The sequence below is a fragment of the Gasterosteus aculeatus genome, chromosome 17, assembly GCF_964276395.1.
Source record: "Gasterosteus aculeatus chromosome 17, fGasAcu3.hap1.1, whole genome shotgun sequence".
Lineage (NCBI taxonomy): Eukaryota > Metazoa > Chordata > Actinopteri > Perciformes > Gasterosteidae > Gasterosteus > Gasterosteus aculeatus.
Genome location: NC_135705.1, coordinates 21,106,311 through 21,129,191, shown reverse-complemented (window position 1 = coordinate 21,129,191; position 22,881 = coordinate 21,106,311).

Sequence of the window (22,881 nt, the reverse complement as noted above, 5' to 3'; positions counted from 1 at the left end):
CTGGCCTTTGAAATGTAAGAAGCTAACGACTAACAATCAGTTGTAAGTGAATTTCAGAGGCGATGATGACACCGAATGTCTTTCACTGAGTGGTCTCTTGGTTGTGGGTCTGGGTCACAAAGGGATAGTTATGGACAGGCTTTGCCATAGTGTGCTGTTTATGGTGAAATATGTAGTGTGACTGTGTGGAGTGTGTAAGGGGCCGGGTTTGATCCGCGTTACAGCAAATACAGACAGATGGTTCAATTAAAATCAAAAGATTTCAAATTCTAGAACAAACCCAGTGAAGTGACAGTGTGAATCACAAACAGAAACGTCCACTTGAATAGAGCCTCTATGGGTGAGACTGATTGGCTGAGACCGCCGCAAACGGTCACATTGCAATAACTTTTGGGCAAAATCAGAATCCAAGTTTGACTCGCGGAAAGAGTTCATTAAGCTCTCAAAATATCTGCCAGAGAGCCTCAAACACTGAACCATTGGACGGTGGGACAGAACCGAACCCTCACGAAGTCTGTGGCGCCTTCATGTCACCTGACCCCTGAACATTTAGAACCAGCTGGTCTGTTGGCGGACTCACTTTATTCACTGGAATATTATCTTATGTGACTTCGCTCTGTTTAGAACAAACATATTTTGACTTGATTGAAGACTTATTTTGCTGACAGACCCTGTTTGGGCACGAGGACTTCCTCACATAAGACCTGTCAAAATGTAACACAACTGTAACTGTTCGTCCAAGACACAAACCTTAAACACTGTAAAACAAATGATTTCAATGTCTATTTCTTTGAGTTAATCCTCCTTATAGAGGCACCATCTATTGATGGCGTTTCACTGTGATCACGAGAGGTTGCATCAAGCGGCAAGTCAGAAAAGCCTTTCGTGGTCTCGTGTGACTGTGTGTGTGTGTGTGTGTGTGTGTGTGTTATCTCATGTGTTATTCATTGGAAGCTGTTTATCTGTTTGCTGTCCTCGTGCTCCGCGCTGCCTTCACGTGGGCTCACGTGTACTCGCCCGCTTGCCGATGAACACAAGCGTAGTGACTTTGTCAAGCTGCATTATCAGGAAAAACACCATTTCTTTGAAGGCCAGTGTGTGTTTCACCTACTTTACTTATGTTCCCTTTTAGCTTTTTGGCTTTAAAACGCAGTATTTGTTCATCATTGAATCAGACCTGATGTGTTTTGCTGTAATTGTTTGCCGTGACTGAAATAACACAGATGTGTTCCTGCCACATTGCCTTGATTTCACTGTTTGTATGAGATGTGATACTGGTGCTTTTCTCAAACATGATTATGATTGGTTTTATTTTCAAAGATGCTTCTTACGACATCTCGAGAGGTGTCCAAAAAAGAATCCAAATGTCCACATCCGGTATCACGCTGTAAACGCATCAGGCTTTTATTCACCGTTAATACGAAGCCGGGGAAACATTGCACTCCGAGTTCTCTAATTACAATTCAGCTAATGTGTTATTCGCCCCCATGTGGGATTACTTTCATCTCTCCCATTAAGATGCACATTTTGTTTGGATACTCAAATTACAATTCCCATATTAAATCGGACTGTGCAAAAGGCATTGATCACAGCCTCGATAGCTGCACTCCAACTTTGATTTAATTTGCACTTCCATTAATATCTATGAGACGTCCGATTGTCGTCTTGGGCATATTGATGGTATTGTAAGCCCTGCCTCCATATAATGTTCCCCAGCGGCTATGAGGAAACGTTACAGAGAATTAGGCCGAGAAGCCGGCTCAGTGGAACTGGCACTGCAGTCTGAAATTCATTCCTCTAATAAATAGAGAGGGCGGATAGAAAGCAAGAATCCTAAGCGCAATTTCTCTCTCCCTCTCAACACAAACACAGAAGAAAGTCCGTCACTTCAGGCCGAGGGGAGATGACTGTTACTCACCTGCTTCCTATTAAGACGGCCTTGTCTTCCAAATAGAAAAGCAGTCCCCTTCTGCCTGTCCATCCTGTACGTCTCCATACTGAGCGACTAGGACACATGCGTCCCTCCTGATCATCATAACAATGAGAATCCACCCAAAATCTCATTAAAACCTTCAGAACGGAGCAGAATGAACATCGTTTGAAGAGAACACAATACAGTCGTAGACTCATTGTGAAGCTGCGATGAGTGTCAAGCCGCGCTGATTTGGTACGTTGATTAATGAAGTGCCAACCGAGTATATGTACTGTTGCCTTCCTTTGTCGGAGCCCCGACACGCTGTTCTCTGCGGGGAAAACACCGCTGGAGCCCAGAGACCCGAGTTATGTGGTAATTAATGCAATGATGGAGATGAAAATAGCTGTTGTGGCGAACCCTAAAAACGACAAAGGAGAGCGCGTGAACCCGGGAGGAGGACGCCGCGTTGTCAGGTGGCCGCCATCGGAGTCTCTGGAACAAATATGTTTCACTCCAGACACCTGGAGCTTCTTCAGAGGGGGGCACCATTCTAACAAGAACAAAAGGGGGGGGGGGCACGGCTTCTCCCACCAGTGATTCATCTGCGGGTCATTAAAAAACTCGTCTTTGGAAAGCGTTGTGCTGCTCAGGTGGCGGAGCCTGTGCGGGTGGGGCGGGGGGGACACCTCGTAAATAAAGGGCCGCTGCATTTCAAATGCCATAAATAGGGGGGCACCTAAGGACCTCGCATGATTGCAGACATCTAATCATTTAATTTATGCCTTTCTAGAGGAGCCCTCATTAACATTGGAGTAGCACTCGTCTGTCTGAGGATCCGTCCCAAGGCTGCATCGCTCCCAGACCGAACCTGCAATCTATTTGGGCAACGCAGCATGGCTACACGCTCAGCGAGCCCCCCCCCCAATGTCACAAGAGAGACACAGCGTGCAGCTCTCGTAACTCAGCGTGTGATTTGTGATCCAGTGATTGTGTTGCTGTTAACGCAGGGGCCCTTTGACAAAGTTAAAGTGGTATTCTGTAGGTCACGGTGCGTCTCTGCTGACTGTCGAGACGGATCGTCGGAGCTTTTCCCGTCCGGACCGAAGGAGCCTCTGGGACGGACATCTTCAGCCCTTTTGATGAGGACAAGCAAAGCTTGTGATGTTTATTTTGGAAGACTGTCTGAAGTCTTTGTCAGCGCTGCGATGCTGTAACACACCTCAGCGTCTGCACGGCAGATGCGTGCGCGACAGAAACTCAATAATAATTGGCGTGGATCGCTTCTGACACGTGCTGCTTGCTGACAGCTGCTTTGTTCTATGGTCAGATTTCATATTTAACACATCAAAGAGTTGAGATACTTCACACTCGGCTCAGGACTGATAGCGAGTCTGACACGTTGCTGTTTGAAGAGGAGAGAGTTGCTCAGGCAGAGAATAAAGTAAAGTGGAGTTATTTTTTGGGGGGCTTTCCTGCCAGATAAATGGAGTTACACTCGGGGCTCTTTCACAAGCAGCGCGGTAAACATCATGGCGGAGGTTTTATGTTTACAGTGACGATGAAAGAATTATTGGCAGGAAATTCCTGCAGCATGAAAGCATTCTTAAAAACAGTCCCTACGCGATCGCTGTGCACGGAGCGCATGTGGTGGATTTCACAGCTGAGGTGGACACGGTGGAGGTGATTCCTTCTTGCTGAACCCTGATCGTATCACCTTTTGTCCAAATAAATCCCATCAGGCTCGTCATGTTTGGAGCAGAAACACAAACACAAGTGGAATTTTAGGGAATAGTTTTATCTGCGGCAACATGACCATCATTTGTCATCATGACCCGCTAACCAGCTTGATTAGTATTTAAGTATTATAGCGCATTAAGTACATCCCAGGACCCCAAGGCCAAGAATTACAAGAAATCCCCTGTGTAGTATTTCACTCACCAAGTTCAAGTTGTGGAAAGCTACTCCAGCAGAGTTTAGCGTTCAGCATGACTTGAACATCAGCAGCTCTGTCCTAAACCCCACGGCCAACGTTACCTAGATACAGAGTTACGCTTGCCAAGCACGCAGGTCAACGCTCCTAGAAGCCCCCTCGTCCGTGTTATTAATTGTGTGGAACATATGAAGCAGCTTTATATTACGCAACCATGCAGAATAATGTTAAAATGGAATAATATGTCTACGTCTTCTCCTTGGATCATTATCTGCATGGTCATAGTGTGGATTTCTTGCACAGGATATGCAGCGCTAGCTTCAGTCTTTACGCGTCAATGATCATATTTGAGACAGCTTCTACGGTTGTATTATTCTCGCAGGAGTAAACCATGACGGTTAAAGGGTCCCGGGTATTTAACCTAGTGTCACGGTGTACGTTCTTGGGGGGTACCGGAATGGGCAGGACACGGCGGGTTCGGTGGACAACCCTTTTATTTGGTTTCCGTCTCTCTCGCTCGTTCTGCGGCTCTCTCTCTCCTCCCGATCGCTCTTACTGCATTTTAAATAACTAAACCAGCACCATCAATACACATTCAGCTCAGCTGAGGCCAATTGCCTCCACCGGGCCCCGTTCCCTGGGCCACGCCCCCCTCTCTCCCGCCACCACACCGGGTCACGTGGCTTTCCGTAGCATCAGCTATCAAATGTGCCTGTGACAGTTATCGTCGCCATTCAAAGACTTCGGTTTTCCTCCGTTGTTGTTTTTTAGTATTAAATCACCGTAGATGAAGCGAGCGAATGGAAGCTTCACGGGTTAAATGAGCCTTGGACAGATCCTGAGTCAGCGTGGCTCTCATGGGGTCATCGGGGGCCCCGATGGAGAGTGATGTGATCAGTATCCTCATCAGTAGACCTGAAACACCCCCAATTTATAGGGTGAGGAGAAGCCAGGCGGGGGCCCATAAAAGTCACCACCTTTCGAGATGCGGAAGCAGTGGGGGGGACAATCTCTTCTCAATAGGCAGCATTCAGCATCATTTTAATGTCTCTAACAAGAACACAATAAATTGTTCCTCATTATTCAGTAATTAACTCCAATGCGCCGAGTCCCCATCCCCCTGCATCACGCTCTAAATCACCCCCCGCCTCCCCTCCTGCTGCACAGCGCTTTAATTTCCTCTGTGCTGTGGGGGGTGGGGGTGAGAGAAGGTGGAGGGGGGGGGGGGGGGCACACACAGCTTGATGCACTCCATCATCCCCTTGCCACCCTTCCGACCCCCCCGAGCCAAACAAACCTCCATCCTCCGCCCTCCCAGCCGCCAAGCCGGCTCCTCCATCACTGCGTGCTCTCGCTGCAGGACGCCACGCGGTCAAAGGAGGAAGAAAAGTCACCTGAGCTCCGGTCACGTCCCAGCGAGATGGTGATGTCCCATCAAGGCATCAACACCCGCCCACGGCCCTGCTCGCTGTCTTTTTGCAGGGCTTTCCCCTCCTCTGCTCTTAATTGTTAAAATTAGGTCATTAATTGGAGGCCGAGTCAAATCACCTGTCATTTCAGCTGGGAATCATCCGCTGATTGACAGGTATCATACAAACCCGCCCAGGGGCCGGTTTTTTCTCCCTCTTTCGGCGCCCGCTGGGAGCTCCCTTTGTGCGCTGGCAGTCGCCGCCCACGGGCGCACAACTCACTTTACTTCTTTCTAGCAGAGATTAGGTGGGTAGTCTTGGGTGACACACATCCACGCGCGTGGCCCAAATATAGATTCCAGAGAGTCAGTGGTGTCAGGCGCAATTCCAGGAGGATGTTGTGGTTCGTTCATAACGCCCCTGACCTAATTGAGGATGATGCTCACAGACGCTACTTCGCTCTACGAGAGTGAGGTCAGGTTCATTTGAGGGGCTAATTGTGAAATTGGCATGTAAACTAGGACAATAGAACAAATGACAAAAAAATGAGGACGAATTGCAAATTTCTGGATGGATTTTTAATAATTGTCGACGTCCCGCTGGTAGTCTGACAATAACCACGGACCTGGACTTGTTTTGTAATGTTCAGTGTCTTCTAATGTCATCATTCGGTTGCACTAAATGATATTTTGGCCATGACCGTGTTGTGCACTTGGGTGTGACTCCAAATGGGAAACAAATGCATCAGATATTTGAAGTGACGTCAAGCTGAATACGTCCAGTCTTCATCTTGTGACAGCTACACAGAGAGCGCTACTCTCACACACTTAGAAATGCTCCATTTGCTGAAGAAAAATCACTGGGAAAATGTTAGAAATATTAACACAAAAAGACCATTAGAAAAAGAAAAAAAAACAGTCTTGAATTATTCTGAAGGCACGATGCTACGCGAAGCTTCGGGACCCTTTTTCCACGCTGGATCTTGAGGAACGCTTCATACGACGCTGACAAACCCGCTGTTTGAAATAAAAATTCTCTAAACACATGGCATTAATATTTAATGGGGCTGCTTCCTCGGGAGGCCACTCTGGGCTGCAGCGCCGAGCCTGACGGGAGACAGAATTAGTTCTGTGTGCTGTGAAGGAAGAGCGGCCGCGCACTAATGAAGCGATCAGGGCCTGAACTCTGAAGAAACCTCATATCCGATTAGCGAGCAGAGATGCATGTAAACACGGCGAAGCAGCGCGCCGTTAGATCGCTTTGCTAATGCGAGTCTTGTGTCACCAAACACAACAGCGGAGGAGCAGTGTTTTGAAGTGTCCTCGCTGGCAACAACACATCTAATCGTTTCAGTACTACGGCTGTTTTTTTTTAAGCTCTGCACAAGTGCTTTGAATTAAGGCCGCACACTAGCATGCGAGCGCTCGGGTTAACGCCGTCGCCCGAGCAGCTGTTTTGGTGAATGCGGCTGTTGTGCGGCAGTGAAAACCACCTGACCTTGTCCACATGCGCCCGGGGCCCGAGATGGGGCCAAATGTGAGCCTGGGCCGGTGAAGGACGGGCCATTTGGATGTTATTAAAAAAGAAAGCCCACGCTACTCCCAACACCATCAGGTGATTTGAAAGAGATCCAGCGAGTTTAAGACGTGCAGATGTTTTCGCTTCAGAGCTGGCATCTGTTTATACAGACGCGCTTTATGTTCGAAAAACCACAAAGGACCCCCGATAGGTTTTATGGAGCAGTATTAGCTCGAGCACTCAGCTTTGTAATTGTGCTGCAGCAGGTAATGAGGAAATTGGTCACAAGCGGCGTTCCCTGCAGATGTAACCTGCAACGTACCATTTTGCACAGCATGTGTTGCCTGAGCTGCTGTGTGCGGCTTTCAGAAGGTCCGTCACAGTTCAGAGCCTAATACTACAATTACTACAAATACTACATTCAGATAAACGCTAACAAATAGAGGGACATATTCTTCAGATGCTATCTTGTTTTTCTAAACCGTAGTTTTCATTGAATAGCAGCACTGAAGCGGCGGCTCAGAGTTCAGTCGCTGATGATTTCCTCGTGAATTCAGACTAATCCCTGTTTGTTCTGTGCGACTAAACTTTTAACGCAAGTGATCAAAGTTTTGTAATTAAAAGACAGAGGATTTGCATTATTTCTTTGCAGCTGCCTCTATCAGAAAATTCTGCACATGCAAACTACTAAATAAGACTAGTGTCAAGGCCCAGTTCTTAAGCTCGTACAAAAGGATATTGACTAAAATGTTCTGTCATCAGGACCAATACACAGTATATTAATGAACGATAGCAAACGTGACAGAATCAAGACTATTATTTACCTTTAATCCACCATGTGTTGGTGTCAGTAGAGGAAACTAATCATTTGGTTTATAAATAATAATATATCACATATCTAAAAGGAAGACAGTGACAGGCATCTTGGTTTGGAGACTTTCTGAAATCTAATAATACAGTTTAAAGTGTAAAACAATACTGTGAAAATATCAACAGACTCCGGGTTTGGTTTCTTACCACAGGTTATCTACAGTAAACGTCAGCTCTGCTGCAAATAACAGCTCACAATATGTTGACTTTATTCAGACTCTATAGGTTTTTTTTTCACAGACAGGACTCTTTTCTTTTCACTCATTTTTGAGACTGAAGCAATGACAGAGGTTGATGCAAAAGAGTATCATGCTTCTTTTGACGCCTGCATTATAAAACTAGTGGTGATTGTCGGGCATTATTAGCTAAAAGTGAACACATGATGTTAACTGGTTAGCTTCAGTATGTTTTAACAACATATATTTACTTGTTAAGGTAATGATATCAGGCTCAGCTTGAGCTTATCGCCCTGAACAAGTCCACATAATTACATTTAAACAGGTTTAAGGATGCACACTAATTCTTTTTATTGACTCACAAGATGCCCTTCAGATTGTAGGATTTAATGTGTAACTGAAACGGCTCCCATGTGCCCAAAGGGAGCCGCCGTGGAAACACGTGCACAGAAGCAGCTCCTTCTCTGGTAAAACGCGATGCTGACGGGGATTCTAAGCTGAGTGAAACATTCTTTTTGCCATTATATTCCATGTCCGTCAATAGTTGCCACCATCTGCTACGCAATGGACAAATGACATCCATGTCAAGTCCATGAAGTCCCAGCTGTGAGTGCAAACAAATAAAGAAATAAAAGCCCCTTCAAAGAAATAGGGTATTTATTGTGACCGACAACCTTAATTATCTGCAGCAAGGTCCTGGTCCACACAGAAATATATATATATATATATATATATATATATATATATATATATATATAATGAAATTCCCCATGCAGTTCAGATCTAGCTCGCTTAGCTTAGCTCGTTGTATAACCGTGTGAACAGGAGAACTACACATTAATAGCCCCCTTGTTTGTAGAGTTACTCTTCACATGGGATGGCAGAAAACAAATGTTTGGAGATGGGAGATCACCCGGTAACTGTGTGCTGTGCGCCTCGGCTCTCATGCTGACCTCTCTGGGAAACGGATGACGCTTAAGTACAATGTTGTCCTGTGTGCTGTTCTCCCGCCGACACGGCAACCGTGCTCCCGTGTCCATTTCCCATTATGTGACAAGGACATATTTCAGACTGAAGTGTTCCAAACTGTGATCTACCACTCGAGAGAACTGTCTTTGAGAACAGAGGGCGAGCGGAGCGGCAAGGACGAGTGTCCTACAAATGCCACATCCAACCGCTCCTGTGCTTCCAGTGGCACTTGATCTGAAATAGGCGCGTTCAACAGGGGACAGGCTTCAAGCTTTTTTTCCTCCGCACTTCAGAAAGACTATCATGTTTCTGCCGGAGTGCTTGTTGTTCTGCCCGCGTGTCAACAGAGCAGCGCGGGCCTCCGGGCCGACGCCTTGTTTGCCAGGACGGCGCTCCTCTGCTGCATGGTGGGTTGCAACTGTGCGATTGAAATTCGAGACAGTCCATTAGTCGCTCTGCTAAGGCATTCAGTGCTTCGGCATCTACAGTAACAGGCAACAGCGAGGTGGCACATGGAGAAAGGTTCGTTCACCAGAGGGGGTTCGGGACGCGGATGCTAATCAAGCGACACATTCTTAAATAACACTGACTTGGGGTCTGTTGCACAAACACAGGTCACATGCACACACAGATGGTTAAGATATACATTTATTGATACTTTGTAACAAAGGGTGCACGTTACGGCTTGGATTTGATTGTCTCAGCAATCATCCACTTCCCATGAGATGAATCAACCAGTTCCTTGTCACGATGGCCGATGTGTTGATTTCCCCGCTAGTGATAGCAGAGCTCAGACGCCTCCATAGCCAACTCCAAGCAGTCGCCTGCGTCCTGACAGCAAGGGAACAGACCGCAGTCGCAGTCATCGTCCTCGCCGGGCGAAGACTCCGTGGTGGTGGCGACCTGACTGTAGTCGGGGCAGCAGCGAGCGGCGAGGATCATGTCATAGAACCGGCAGAAGAGACAGTCCAGAACAACTCCTGCACAGTCAACTGAGGGAGACACATGCACTCAGTTATGGGACAGAATAAATAAAATGTGTAGTTTGTTTGTGCCTCTCCTCTTCACACATTTGCAATGACCTATTGGAGAAAATGGAGGATGAATTGTGTTTAAACTATTATCTTGAGACATGAATCACCTGAGGTGCTCGAACATTTTAAAAGCCTTTGCTTCCTTTATGCATAATTTAGGAAATCGTGCGTTGATCCCTCACAGAGAGACAAGGCAGGGAGCTGTTTGGAGAAATAATCAATTATACGTAATTATAATCTTGTGTATGTTACCAGGAGCTGCTGGAAGTCGCCTTGTGGTCGCAGCGAAACAACGTGCTGTGTGTGTTTGCCGAATAGTGCTCCCACAGGTCCTATGAAGCATGAGATCATCAAACCACCATGAACAGCTACTCAGTGACGACATGGAGGGGAAAGACCTCGCGGGTTAGACGCTACAACTCGCTACATTTCTCATGGAGCTGGAAACAGAACATCACACTGATTTGTGGATCTTTTGTGATGTTATGATGAGAGATGTGTATGAAAATGATTAATGATAAATATCTACTTATTACTTATTATCTTAAGTATTATATTCCCACATATGGAATTCAAATTCACAATGCAACTGTTTGGCAGAAGGCGGTTACACTTCTCTCACCTGTAGTGGATTTTCACAATGCATTCTATCCGTTCGTGTACTTTTTTCACTGCAGGCGTTTTAAGGTAATATGTATTTGTATTGCTCGCACGCTGTTGCTGAAACGCTTCATCACTTATGCTTCTGCATCTATAGCAGCGAGTTCTTTGCTGGTGTTTTTTGCTGTAGTTTCAGTTTCTAAATTATTCACCCATTTTCATAATTGATTACATGGGCTGTATTTAAGCATTCTCAGAGCTTGGTGGGGCATGCAGCTTGTAATTTGTCAGATTTTCTATTCTGTCTGTGGCATTATTATTATTCTGCATATTAGTCATCGTTTATTTCATCAAAGCAATGTTTGGATGAAAAAGTTAATTTCAGTACAGTTTTACTGAGGACTCCACACTAGAATTGTCCTGTGGATTATTAATTATTATTAATTAACAGCTGTGTGAGGGCCTCGGATGTGTGTGATGAAGTGCTGACCTCCCTGGTTGCTGTGCTGAGAAGAAGACAGAGAGTCTGTTGTGGATGAGCTTCTGGAGGAGGACCTCCTCAGGTGCATCTTCAGAGAGACCAGAGGGGGGGAAGAGCCTTCACACTCCCGAGGGTCTGTGTTTCTAGAAGGCCGCCTGTCGCTTTCTAGCCTTTCTGTCCGAGAGACGAAAGGTTAATGAAACAGACACATAAGGTACATTTTGATTGAGCACGTGACACCAGAAGGAGCTGAGAGGCTTTGAGATTAAGACGCACTTCACTCCTCCAATGCAACACAAAACAGGATGATAGGAAGTAATACAATATGTGACAACAGGATACGCCACAATACCAAGACCGAACAATATGATACAATATGAAACAAAACACGCTGATGCAATACAACAAGACAGAGATACGCCACAAGACACAACACAACATCTCATGACAAGATAAAACACCTTTCGTTTGACAGCCAACACCTGAATCGATGAAACAGGTGAGAATGACAAGATACAACACGATGCGTTACATTATGGTTCAAAAGATCTGAGGCTCAACAATAAAAAATATACAGTGCATCCGGAAAGTGTTCACAGCGCTTCACTTTTCCCACATTTTGTTATGTTACAGCCTTATTCCAAAATGGATTAAATTCATTATTTTCCTCATCATTCTACACACAACGACCGATAACGACAAAGTGAAAACTGTTTGTTGCAAATGTTTCCAAATCTGTTAAAAATAAAGAACGAAAACATAAAAAGTGCATAAGTATTCACAGCCTTTGCCGTGACACTAGAGATGTAGCTCAGGTGCTTCCTGTTTCAACTGATCATCCTTCAGATGTTTCTACAACTTGATTGGAGTCCACTTGTGCTAAATTCAGTTGATTGGACGTGATTGAGAAAGGCACACACCTGTCGATATAAGGTATCACAGCTGACATATCAGAGCATAAACCAAGCCATGAAGGAATTATCTGTAGACCTCCGAGACAGAATTGTATCGAGGCACAGATCTGGCGACGGGTACAGAAAGATTTCTGCAGCATTGAAAGTCCCAACGAGCACAGTGGCCTCCATCATCCGGAAATGGAAGAAGTTTGGAACCACCAGGACTCTTCCTAGAGTCGGCCGCCCAGCCAGACTGAGCGATGGGGGGAGAAGGGCCTTAGTCAGGGAGGTGACCAGGAACCCCATGGTCACTCTGACAGAGCTCCAGTTCTATGAAGAGAGGAGAACCTTCCAGAAGGACAACCATCTCTGCAGCACTCCACAAATCAGGCCTGTTTGGTAGAGAGGCCAGACGGAAGCCATCCTCAGTGAAAAGCACATGACAGCCCGCCTGAAGGACCCTCAGACCATGAGAAACATAATGATCTGGTCTGATGAGACAAAGATTGAACTCTTTGGCCTGAATGCCAAGCGTCATGTCTGGAGGAAACCAGGCGCTGCTCATCACCTGGCCAATACCATCCCTACAGTGAAGCATGGTGGTGGCATCATGCTGTGGAGATGTTTTTCAGCGGGAGGAACTGGGAGACGAGTCAGGATTGAGGGAAAGATGAAGGCATTAATGTACAGAGGCAACAAAGTCTACTTTGTTGTGCTTCAACAAAGTATTGAGCAAAGGCTGTGAATACTTATGTACATGTGATGTTTTCATTCTTTATTTTTAACAGATTTCCAAAAAACAGTTTTTACTTTGTCATAATGGGTTGTTGTGTAGAACAACAATCCATTTTGGAATAAGGCTGTAACATAACAAAATGTGGAAAAAGTGAAGCCCTGTGAATACTTTCCGGATGCACTAAACCAACATAATACTTAATATTTTGTTTTCTATAAAACAAGCTCATTCAGACACAAAGCATTTAAAAAACTTTGCAATAGAAGGCACATTCCAATTATATTATTTTTTTATTAGTAGTGTGACGGAGCAACACACACACACACACACACACACACACACACACACAGAAAACGAGAAGCAGGTGTAGTGATTGACAACCTCTGGCTCATGATTGCAGGCAATCAGCCTGATGGGAGGGGCTTAGCATGTTTAAGAGAACGTCCTCGTGGCACGAGGTGAAGGAGGGTTTTGTTTGACGTGTGGCCGTGACTTTTTGGTTTATTTCTTTTGTTTGCTTTTTATTTTGGCCAAGTCTCCTTATTACTATAATGTTATCGCTCTTTCACAGAAGAATAACAAAAATAAAAACGCACCGCCCACGACTACGACTACGCCATTGTTGTGACACTCAGCAAGGACTGAGAGTGAACCCCGTCACAAGTAGATTAAGAAGTTTCCAATGAGAGAGGTGGTTGCTGTGGATGTTCAGCAGCAGCACATTTCTTTCTGGCTGTTCATTTAGATGATCTGCATGCAGACGCATCTGCTGAGGAACATCTACTGTCCAGCATCAGTGTCTTTGGGAGCTCGTCGCAGGCTGCAGGCTGCAGGCTGTCCTTTGTCTGTTAAAGTCGAGGTGTGTCGCTTCACACTTAATATAATAATCTCTCGGCAATAATCTCTCCCGTTTGATTGTATCAACACATTTATTATTATTTAAACTCAAGAGCTTAAATTGTTGTATTTTATTGTGGGGAAACTCAGTTTTTACAAGTTGAATAATCTAAATAATTGATTTAAAAATAGGTAACTTGGTTAAAGTCAGACCTCATTTGTTTACCTGCAAACAGGAAACTTTTAGAGTTCGAGAGTTAGAAACGATTGCTGGAGAACCGTTCATTACCTCCGGACACAAATGGACCAGTGGAGCTCGTGAAGCTTCACGATGTGTTCGAGTTCCAGCACCTCAGGGGGCTTTTTCCACAGCTTCTGAAACAGCTGATGAGAAGTTTGAGTAAATTCATAAAACCTACAATGGTTACACCACAAAATGTACCGTCTGTTCCTGAAGACCCAAATTAGCTGAAATTGGATTGTGGAAATTTAGTGTAATAGAGTAGATCTATTTGTTAACATCTGATAAAAAAAATATATGAATGAAGAATAACTATTTACTTTCCACCACCTATTGAAAATGAATTATTCACCATTCCATTTGCTGTTTTACTTAACATTTAATTCTCGCTGATTTATTCACTCTCGACACTTTTGGAAAGTCGAATAAACTATATGCCTCTTGCCTAAAAAGAGAGAAACAAATGGACCTCGCTCACGGCTGTATTGGTCGTTTTTAAGGATTTTATTAGCTGTTTTATAATACGTACAGGATTACAAAGTTCATATATCCTCCTGTGTTCTCACTTTCATTGTCAGCGTAAGGTTTTCCAATTATCTCTCATTGGAATTGTGTCATTTCTCAGTGATTGGATCAGAACGAGGTTTGCACGTTGAAGCTGAGAGGCCACAAGATGCTCTCTGATTATCAAATGAATTGAGTCAGAAGTGCGGATGTTTTAAATCAACCTGCGCACTTGGATTTTCAGGACAGCCGAAGCACGTAACATAAAACCTCCTCGCAACTTAACCAGCGAATGTAAGCAAGCGCCTGCTGCACGAATGTGACTTGCTTGGGAAATAGTTCTGTAACTGTGCAACTTATGAATATTTTCTTTGTGCACAACATTCGAAGAGTAAGAAGAGATGTGAATTTGCTTCGGATGACACGGACGTCTACACGTTATCACACCAGAGATTTCCAAGAAGCACGATGACTGAAGCACATTGACTCACCTCCTCTCACCCTCCCTTTGTCTGTCACGTCGGCTCTCAGAGTCATTTCATCTGCCATCTGCTCCATTGCATCACAAATAAAAAATGCACCTCTTATGACAATCCTGATGATCTCAGATCAAAAATATGAGTCTGCACACAGACGGAGTTCACCTCCAACCACGGTGATACCGGGCTCGTGTCTTCATGCACCCGTCTGCTCTCGGAATCTGTGTTTTCACGCAACAGTCTCTCCTCGCAGGGCTGTGAGGTGTTTACCCCAGCGAAGAATTATCGCTTCCATTGCAACGGGTCCATTTGGCCCGCGGCCCGCTGTACTGTAAGCCTCTCCGACGTTCCAACCACGTTGGCAAAAACCCTGCAGATCCGCTGCAATCACAGCATCGCCAGGACAAAGTCAGCAGCGTTTTATTAGGCAGAGATAATTCCCTCTATGAAGGGATTATGAAGCCAAGGGCAAGTGCACAGCATCACGTAGTAAACCGGAACTTTCACTGTAAACTGCAATTCCTTTTAAAAATGCATCATCAAGCAATCAGGACACTCCATGAAGAGATTTTGTGATGTTATATGGGATAAAATACAGAGTATGTTAAATACATGTCAGATTATTGCAGAGAAAAGACAACATAGTGCACATTGGGATCAACAGTCGCTCATGCAGACACATGTGAGGTTTCACTCCCTCCGGGCTGTGATTGTGTGAACATATGCACGAGGCAGCCAGTGCCAGTTTGTTTGTTGGGGCGAAACATGCGGTGAAACACGGCCAGCGAGCTGCATTCAAATTCCTCCCAATACAAGCCAACCAATTTACTCTAATTAGGCTCAACGCTAGAGTTGCATTTTAATAGACGCCCCGCTGTGTTTGCATATGTTTAGAGAACAAGAGCCATGCTAATTGAAAAATTAAGATGTGAGCGTATTTGTCTACCCGGCTCCTAATACGCTGCACTCCCAACTCCTGATTCCTTCTGTCCGGCTCCCTTGGAAGGTGTGGTTGTTGTGGTGTAATGAATTCACTGTGACGGAGAAAAGACAGGCCGACATTGTGCCTTTTTTTGGTTTTTGAAGTGGTGACGCAATAACTGTTCCCACTCTGCGGCCTCGTTGGCTTTTTCACTGACGCGGCAGGTTTCTTGTGTCATTGGTCAACGTCAATCACGGCGTCGGGGAGGTTCGGCGGGTCGCGCGGTTAATTTGGCGCACATGGAAATGTGCTCTCTGCGGAACGAGCCGCCGCGGCCCGGAGTCTCCGGGAAAGTCACAGCGGCTGACACGGCGCCCCATTAGAGCGTTCCCTAATGTGGAGGGAAGTGACAGCCCGAGATCAAGTTCAGGTACACGTTACATACACTTTGTCTTAAGTGACAGCTGTCCGACCCCCTTCGCTGCACTTACGCTGCACTCCATTATTTACAGTTGTAAACAGCTACACGTCCAATCGGCTGTGTTTACGGGCGCTTTGCTTCCTCTTATCAGTTCCCAAATCTTTGGGATCTTGCATGTTGTTAAGTGGAGCCACCAGAAATATTAACCATCATCAATCATTTGAACCACACTGCAGAGTCCTGCATGATCCAATTTGGAATTGGTCTTTGCACGTGTATCTCTACTAATGTATCCATGTGTCTATGCATGTGGAGTAAGACATTTAGCTTGTTGTTGGTCTCATTTAAAGGCCAACATCTCCCACGCAGCTCAAGTCTCTTTGGGACAATGAGTTGTACCGTCAAAGGGTTAAAAAAGCAAACTGTTGTTTAGGTTAAAGGTCATTGGGAACCTTTTTATTACAGTAAATGAATATTGTAATGCACATGAAGGCAGATTTGTCCTCATTAGATGAAATAACATGTTGGATCCCCTTTGTTTAGAACACTGTATATTTGGACCAAGGCAATTTGGGGTAGAATTTTCCTCATTTCTTTTTTAATAACCAATAACATCAAGTTTTACCATTCTAGTATTTTCAAGTAGGTTGAATAAAATAACATGATATATTCAATGAAATACTGCACTGAAACGGATGCTTCATGTTGCTTCGTGATCAACCTGAAACCTGCGAAGGTCTTACAGGAAGTATAGTTCCTCCAATGCCACCTTGGAAGGACAGCTTAACATTTACTCGTGGCAGATGTTCCGTGGGACTAAATGGAAATGATGACACTTTTTTTTGTTTCAGTAAAATGTCTTCGTTTGTTGAACATGCTGGTGGTGCAGAGGTCCCCTTTGCCCCTTAATGAGTTCCACAGAGAATAAATGTCACGCTTGGCTGTGGTGATGAGAGCAGACTCCCATGTCACCTTGAGGCTGCCGAAGACAAAGAGAAGACAACTCTTGATGTCATATATTCGCTCCGTCCCTTTACAACCGGTTAACCCTGGTGGACCGAGTCCCCGTCTCATTGTCCTCAGAAACATGAAAGGCAAATGGAACATTTGACGGATGGGTGGAATAAACATTTGAAGTATTGGATACATGTTAAATACGCCTACAGTTGCTAGTATTACTACTAAATCATTAGAACAAGTCATTTATATTATATTTGTTTTATATTATATTTTCCTAAAAATGTTCCCAACATTTTTGCTGTATTTTCACTAAAAAATAACGTAATAATAGTGCACATATTTAAGTCTTCAAATAGATTTAATGTGCTCAACTGATTGTCAAATGATTTCATTTAGATCAGCGAAATGAATAAATATGAATATAAATAAATGAATGCTGCATAACATTTCCAAGGGTTCTCTGCGTCGCCCGAATAAAACCATCTGTTTTCACTTCTAGCATTTGGTGAACTTTATGGCAAAGGAGATAGAAATTGCTTCCGATGGCGATTTGCTTATAAGATCAGGGAATAATCCTGAAATATCACCTCTGAGCCGGATACAATATGGAATCTAAGAATTCCCTTGCTGATGGTCCACCTGCTCTACTCTGGTGAAAGACATCCAGCCAGCTCTCATTAACTAACGGAGCAGATTGTTCTGATCCACTTAGTGTGCCGGGGCAGAACTCACCTTGTGTGCTCCGGGGAGAGTTTCCGCTCAACCCATTAAAAACACAATAATTCATTTCCAACATAATTCTGCTCTAATTGAACATGTCATGTTAGATTTGATCTGTAAGGACACCTGCCTGGCTTATGACAGCGGAGCGAGGAGGAGGAGGGAGAAACTCCCACTGCTTGTCACAAAGTGAAGAAAGCGCCGTTTCCAAATTAAGATTGCAGATAAATGACCTTACAAAGCAAAGGAAATCAAAGAAGTATGGGAATGGGGTAAATTGGATTCTTTGGCGTCTAACAGTATATAACTTAAACCAACGGGGGATTCTCTCCACGCTGGAGGAAGGAAGCGTTTCCTAAGGCAACGGTCCCACGCGGGACCCCCTGATGATCCATGGGGTGTTCGTAAAAAGCCTTGAAGTTATTCAAGGCTAAATAGATTTTTTTTCTATTAACATTTAGGGTGTATTGCTCTGATTTCAGAGCTCCTATACTGGTTTCAGGCCATCTTCATTTTACACAGTCAATATTCTGTATTTAAATTGCATGGCTCTGCTAATGTCTGGGGCCCAACTATTGATGTCAACAATGATCACACAATGACGAAAGGTCAAATCCACGGAGTAATGAGCTTTGTGAAATAATACTAATAATAAACAAGAGCGATTTGATATTCAACCTTATTTTAGCATCGGATGAAAGAAGAATTGGTATTAATCAGTTGGAGGCAGCAGATCGACGCTGAGTTGACATCTTGCCAACACACAGGTGCAAATGACAAAAATAAGGATCCACTTCTGAAAGGGAAAATGTTAATTTCCCAAATGATTAGATTCCAGACGATTACATACATCCTAAATGCTTAGAGTATTAAGTGGCACAGGAAATATATTGTGCATAATAATGATACACCTGAGCTTTACTTTGCTCTTCATGCTGAACTTATTTGCACAAAATGAACAGTCCTGCAGCTCCATGCAGGCATCATGACAAATACCCATTATTACGGAGCAATTTGTTCCTTCGGATAATCAATGTTGGCACTGACTCCATCCCTGCTCCACGGGCTAAATGCCTGAATTGATCATTGATGCTTTCTCACCAATAAGCAGTTTAAAATGACTAATTGGGTGGTGCTCGGAGTAGCCAGGGCTTTTTGCTATTAGTGTAATGATGATATGACATCAGACGTTTTCTGTAACGCATTGTCTTGTTGTTATTGGGCAAGACGGATTATGATTGGCTTTCGGCAGTGCACATTATGAGATGCTCCTTAAGTAGCATTCATAAAGCAAAGCTCCTTGCTGTGTCAGAGTGATAATAAGCGCAGTGATTCATCTGTACTTTAGGAGTCAAGGGGAGCACCGTGTCAGACCTGTATTTCCGTTTATTTGTCCTTGCTGGACCACATCAGACGCAAAGCTGATATGCTGCCTCTGTTTTTGTCATTTTATCTATTCTCATTACTGTCATTACTAGAGACTCGGATACGTCTCATTACAAGGGTAATTGGGACAAACATAAAATCTGTGTGCCCCCCCTTCCCTTTAGGTTGGATATCTTTCAAATGCTCAAAGTAGATAACCGCTGTGTTCGGTCCACAACAGCTGTTAATATTTCATAATCATACAGCTTTATTCCCACTGATGTCGTTCTGACTTTGTTTATTTTGATGGCGTTTTAAAATGGAAAATTAAAATCAAATGAACTGTTTCTGGCAGCCTGGATGTGCAGCACGGCTCTCTGCCACGCACACGCATGTGAAGGCACACGCACGCTCAGCACAGGCGCACACGCTTTCATGTTGAGCCGGCGCCAACTTCTCATGTCATTTCATTGTTAGCCGGTCCTCTTTTCTGTCGAAGCCCCATGAAGTCTTCTCCTTCTACAACTTAGTTCCTCAGCCAAATATTGACTTTGGGATCTGATTATTAAGCAATTTCCACAAAACTTCAAATTACTATCTGAACAATTATTTTAAAGGCGTTACAAGACCCAGTAGACCCCCAAGGTCCTGAAACTGATTATGCAAAAAGATAATTGCTATGAAGATTTAAAAAAGAATGAAATTGGTTTGACAAACCTATAAGTTGTTAACTACTGCTCAGTGCAAAAGAATACATTTGCTGACAAGGCCACAAAGAACCGGAGCCGTGTGGGCTTTTCCCAGTGTGCTCAGGTGGGCGGGAGGTATCGCTCTCTTTATTATCACTGCTAATGGCGTTCCAGATCCGTCCTCAATTATGCAGGACGAGATGAACTATTAATTAATAATTCTTCTGATGGATGAATTGTGCCGCGTTCAGCAGACGGGTGCTTCTTAGAGATGAGAGGGGACACGGATGGAGGCCGTTGACCAACAGGGGCCCCGTTTATGGATGCTTGAGCTTTATCTCAGCTTGACACAGTATTATGTTCCCCGTCCGCCTGCTCAAACCGTGATTTACTGTTTGTGAAGACAATGTTGCATAATTTGTGTTTTAAGAAAATATATTAATCCTTCTTCGTGCTGCACAAAGTGGTTCTTTTTTCCCCTCCCAGATTAAACGTGCACCGCTTGAAAAATGGCACATCCTCAAAGTACTTCTGAGCAAAGGCTGAGTTGTATAATTTTCCCATAAGCTCAGAGTGTTTAAGTGTAGAAAGGAGGAATGATATGGCTATGAATGGCTTCCTTAATAGTGAGATCACTTCCCAGAACAAAAGAAGGTGGGCCGGCGGCGCGCTGGGGAGTGCGGACGCAGGCTGGATTGGCCGTTTCCGTGGCCTCCATTAAGGTCGCGCACTGCGCCGCAGAGTGCATGAGTGACACCGCGGCCAAGACGAATGGGGCACTCTCCCACAGACCTCGTTAAGCCTGAAACCGCCGCAAAAATAATAGTTATTAAATTAATTGCAGTCATAATCTCGTAAAATATGTGTCAAGAAATTATGTGCAGTTCGATTAACACATAACATGGGTGTCAGATCTGCAATAAAAGCCTGATCAATAAAACAATAACCATGTTGTTAAAAGCAGTCATTGAAAGGTGTAGCTGGCCGTTGGCTGCAGGGGTGAGCAACCCTTTTAATATGAACGGATTTCATCTTTCCGCCGTGTCACCTAAATCACCTCAATGTTTGTGTATACAATTAAAATAAGATAATAAATTGGAGCAACGGATGGATTGTGAACGCTCCCGTCGACCTCATACATCAGGCGTTGTCAGCGGCCCAGAAAATGCATGTCTAACAATCTGTTGATTACAGCAGAGGCCCCGCCGAGGGGGCCGATGACAGTTGCAGGATACATTATTTTAACATATTGTTATGTCTAAATCGATAAGTTTCAAACGAGCGCTAACGACTGCTATTAATTCAACTTTCAGAATCTTTTATTAGAAAAGTTAGCACTTGTGTGCTTGATTTAGTGAATGCTTTATTATTTCACTTTGTCAGCCGTGACCATTATGCCCAAACGACTGGTCTTTTATCTTAAAAAGAAATGAGGCGAGGCAGAGTTTATTTGCAGTGCGGCGGCGACGATAACGCGTCCGTTGAAGGGCCTATTTGTTTTAAAGCCTTGGAGGAGGAACCGGGATGGTTCTTGATACAATTTTCCTGCCTCTAAACCGTATTGAACTCATCCTCCCCCCCGAATTCTTTCTTGCAATTTGGCCCTTGAGATGTTATTATTTTTTATCAGTGTGTTTATATGAAATCATTCCAGTGGGTTTGTCAATTTGGAAATGAAATTGTCTGTGAAAAGGGAATCATTCCGATTGGAAATTAATGGCATTGCAATTAAAACTCTGGAGTTACAGTATTTGGTAACAATTATGATAATGACTCTAGCTGGAGGTGTGAATTTCACAGGCTGTGTGTGTGTGTGTGTGTGTGTGTGTGTGTGTGTGGGGGGGGGGGGGGGGGGTCGAGTGTCGTGTAAAAATACGCCTCCCGCAGCTTCTTCTAATAGAGCAACGGCACTCCGGCTTCCTTCCAGTGCTGAACGCAGATGAACCGACTGCTCTCCAGCTGACGGGACGCGTCCCACATCGTGCTGCAGTGATGGAGACGTTCATCAGCTCACTAATGAGCAGCAGACACAACGTGCCGTTTGTCTACTCGTGATCAATGCGCTGGATCAAAGCAGAGGGCCGGAGCGTCCCTGTGAGAGTTTCGTTTTTCTTTCATCCAAGTTGGATGATCAGTGGGCGGGTTTGCATTCAGGTATGAAACCTTGAATCAGACTGGCTCCTTATTCAATTGAGCATTGAGCAGATGTGCAGATGAGGGATAAACGCTTACTGTGTAGGTCTGATTTACTGTAACAGGGCCGTTAGCATCACACGGATTCACTCCACTAAAAGCTGGTTTGACTCTTTGGACTTTAAAGATCTGAGATAGTTACATGTTTAGTTTGCCGACATAATGAACACAAATGGCTTTTTGTGCAATTTTCCAAACGGGGCAGATGGGAAGGAGACTGGCAGGCCTCCAGGGTTTGGAGCGTAGGCCTCATTTTGTCTTTATTTCCCTGGCTAGCTTTAAAATAAAGAATAAAACAGAAGGAAACCGCTGGCTGTGATCCGTCACGGTCAAACCATCAGCACCCTTAAAGGTCACAAATGAACACGTCTGGTTTGTTTAATCCATCAGGAACAGACGGAAAGTCCAGCAAAATGACACGTTAGCTGAAAGCTAAATATCGCCTCTTATTTGATTTTAAACTCAATTCGGCATGCAGTCCTCGTCTTCCTATCTGTCCAACTTAAACCAAAAGAGGTGTTTGTGAGCTTCAGACGTGCTGATAGGCTCATTTTATTTATTGTCAACAGGGATGTACAACAAAGTGCATCATGTTCTAACATTTTAATACAGCAGAAAAATCCGTATGCGAAGCTTAACAGAAACACGGCGATTCCTTCAATGAGCAGGACCTCTCATCATGAACTTATAATGGACACTCTGGATGCAGCTCGGTTGTTCTGCCACATTCAGAGTACGCCATTAAAATGACGAGTGCACTCTCGTCTCCGATTTCAAACAAGAATCACTCAACGTTTGAGTCTCCCACTGAAAGTCGCATTACGGTTTAAGTGCAAAGGCCAGCGTCGCATCCTGGAGGTTACTTAGCGAGATTTTAAGGATAGACCTGCCACACAGTATTTAGATCCAAACCTTTCAAAGTTCAAACGCATTATAATGTAATAAGCTTTTTGGTTGGAGATCAAAAGCTGTTTAAGCGACATGCGATCCACCAGAAGGACGGGACGCTGAGCCCT